The sequence below is a fragment of the Monodon monoceros genome, unplaced genomic scaffold (assembly GCF_005190385.1).
Source record: "Monodon monoceros isolate NGI ecotype Baffin Bay Population unplaced genomic scaffold, NGI_Narwhal_1 Super_Scaffold_7, whole genome shotgun sequence".
Lineage (NCBI taxonomy): Eukaryota > Metazoa > Chordata > Mammalia > Artiodactyla > Monodontidae > Monodon > Monodon monoceros.
In genome coordinates, this window is record NW_021703784.1 from 97,438,897 (window position 1) to 97,442,496 (window position 3,600).

Sequence of the window (3,600 nt, forward strand, 5' to 3'; positions counted from 1 at the left end):
GCCCACGCCACTCGTCCCGCAGCACGTTGTGCGCGCCGGGGGCCTCTGATTCACCCCGACACCGTCCTCCCGTCCCCCCACACACACTCTAGCTGCCACCCGGGACCACACCCACGGGAAGGCCCACGAAATCCCTCTAGCGCATGGTGGACGCCCGCCCCCGGCAGGCCATTGCCCCGCCCCCAGAAGGGACACCGCCCATTGGGCGGAACCCAAGCCGTCCAGTGCGAGTGCGCCTGCGCAAGCGTCTGCCGCTTCTCTGGTAGGCGGGAGAGGGTCTCCTTTCTTAACAGAGCTCGGCCTTGGGGGGGGGTCTGCTCAAAGTGACCCAAAGGAGACCCGAAAGGAAACAAATGGAATCTCTGCACCGAGGGACTCCCTACATGGTCTGAGCTCAGACTGCGGAACCCCCACGCCGGGACTGGAGTGATCACAGTCCTAAGTGTCTCCTGGCAAACAGCAGTGGCTGTCAGTCTGGAACTGACTGGCGGGCTCCTCAAAACAACACTTGAGTAGCTTCCCGAAAAGTAAGCTGTTTCCCGAGCCCCTAGGTTACATTTAGTCCATTCTGTATGGGTAGTGCTTTAAAAATAACAGATGGCCTTAAACATCCTCACTTGCGCAGAATCATGAGGGTGGCGCCTTGAAGCAAGGCCCTGATGCTAGCGCTCTCTTCTCTAGGCAGTTTGTACTGGACAACCAGGCCTAGAGATGAAGCCCATTCCCTGTTTGCCTCTCAGCAGCGTCCATAAATTGCAGCTTTGTAAAAATGGGACCCCAGAACGAGAGCTTCTTAGACCAAGGAAACCGTGCCACCCAAATTCAAAACCTTATTTGGATGTTGAATTAAGACCATCGTCTCTAGTAACAGAAACCCAACTCAAACAGCTTTTGCAAAATGAAAATTACTGGGTCACATAACAATAAAATCCACGGGTGGTGATAGTGCCAGGAACAGCAATATTCTAGGTCTCATTCTTCTTATTTGACTCTGTTCTTTATTCTTTGTGTTAACACTCTTTCAGTAGTCTCAAATTTCTATTTCAAATTCTAGAGAGAGTGGATCTGATTGGCTAAGATAATCACCGTTGCCCCTGTTGGGCAGAGTTTACTCTTTCTTGCCTCCTCATAGGCTGCCAGGCCTCCTAAGAATTAACAGCCATTGGGTCAGGTGATCACCCTTCTCCAACGAGAGGTCACCTGTTAGACCACGGAAGGGATCAGTGGGGAAAGCAGTCTCAAGGTACTAACCCTTCTGAGACACCAATAACTATTTTGAAGGATGCCATGGCTGGTTTTACAAACATTTCACTTTGAACATAATGTCAGAGTGGCTCCCGTTGAGAGCAGCTGCCAGAAAGCTGGGCTGAAACTGTTTCTAGAGGATGGGGAGGGCCAGGGCAGATGACCTTAACCTTTTGTTATAAACCCTTTTGTGCTATATAATTTTTAATCCTGTATTTGTATTACTTTGTGGGTAAAAAATTAGAAGACCCTGCTGATGGATTAGCTTGAGTTTATATTCAGCAGTCCTTTCAATTACTGGTACTATGTTGGACCATGGAATGTGGGTGCAATGGCTGGAGCTAGAGTAGTCATCTTGAACCACGAGGCAACCATGAGACGAGAGGCCATACCTGACCACACAACAAAATAGAAGGAGCTTGAGTCCTGACACCATGGAACCCCATGCCCCATGACACTGCTGGATGCCCACCTCTGGATTTTTATAGGAAAGGGAAATAAACCACCTTTGTAAGCCACTGTTGTTTTAGGTTTCCTATCACTCACATCCTTTAGGTCTTAGACCCCACTTTTGGAAAGCCTCTCTTGTACCCCCGAGACTGGGTAAGTGTCCGCCCTTGTATGTTCTTCAAACACCCAACATTTTTTTCCTTCCTTAGTATTTACTACATTTTTCTGTAATTGAACATTCACTCCCTCTAGATAGCAACTTCTATAAGGACAGGCAAAGACTATTTTATACACCTCTTTATGCAGATCCTAGAAACTCCTAAAACAATGACAATAATAACTTGTGAATGTGATAGACACAGTGATTCCACTGAGGGTGTTGAGAGGAAATGACAAACTGCTCTCTGAATCAACTGGGTCACTGCCAAGTCATCTTAGGGTGGGGCAGGGGGAGGGTGATGCTGGCCCTTCTGAATAACTAAAGATAGAGAATTAGGGCAAAGGAGGGGGATGGGGGGAATGTGCCAGGAGATTCAAGTCATCTGAGGCAGGTGGCATTAGAAAAAGTTGCTTTTCCTACCTTGTTTCTTCCTATTTTCCACTTCTGGCTCTTTTCAGCTTCCCATGGCTCTAGCTCCACCCCCTTTGATCCTGGTCCCCTATCACTTGCACCTATGTCCCCATATACCATGCCTCGATTATACCCAATGTCATTCATAATTCAGAGTGGCCCTCACACATGCAATAAACGAGAGAGAGAGAAAGAGAAGGCAGCTCCTTACTCTCTTCTCTTGTTCATTCATTCCACATACATTCACTGAATACCTGTACTGCTAAGACCTGTGGATACAAAAGTAAACACACCATCTCCAGCATCAAGGAAGTTACATTCTTGGTTGGGATTTTAGAGGAAACAAGGGATCTCACTATTCCAAGACATCTCAGTCCTTCAGATGACCTTGATCAGGAACAAAAACTGTTAAAGTAGAAATGGTCATTGTGTTTCTACCCACTTCTAAAAAGTGTTTGTTTAGCTCCTCAGTACTGGATTTTGTTATGCTGGTGGACTGGATGGAGAAGTGATGTGAACAAAAGTAAGGATGGCAGACAGGTAGGTCAGAATGTGAGGTAACAAAAACAAGATATTTAAGAAGCTAAGATATTGAGAGAGATTTGGGAACTGAGTTAGAAAAGCAGTTTTCGAAAGAAGTTTGGCCATGTGGTATGTATAACCCCCAATTCAGTCTTCAGGAGATCTCCAGTGAAGACTTTCTTTTTTTTTTTTTTTTTTGACTCACAAGTCAGATCCATCTGGCTGGTTTCTCACTCCTACTCCTTCCTCCTGGCTCCCACACTATGCCCAGTAGTTTGGCCTGATCAATCCAGAAAGGTTTTGTGTCTCTGAGGCAGAGGCTGGTAGCTGCTTACAGAATTAGCCATTTTTTGGTTTTCCTTAAGAGTCTAATGTATTTTGTTATATAGCAATGTGTCCAGTAGCTTAAAGACTGCACTTCCCAATCTCCTTTGCTGTTAGTCATGACTAGTGACTTTGTGATATTAGCAGATGTATAAGAGGGATTTCTTGGAAGGCTGCTTTAAAGGAGCTGATTCAGCTGTGAGATGAGTCTCTTTGACTTCCCCGCCTTCTTCTTTAACAGCTGTCTGGATTTCAGATGCGATGGCTGGAACCCCTGCAGTTATGTTGGACCATGAAGTGACCTTGGAGGTGGAAACCAGTCAAGTTCTGGATGGCCCACCTCCAGATTTGTTTAAGTGGGAGAAAAAAAAAATCAAGTTTTATCTTGTTAAAGTTATGGTTCTTTTAGGTTTTTTGTAACGTGCATCCAAACTTAAACCTGATACTACTATGAGGTTACTCTGGTACAGTTTTATTATTATTATTTT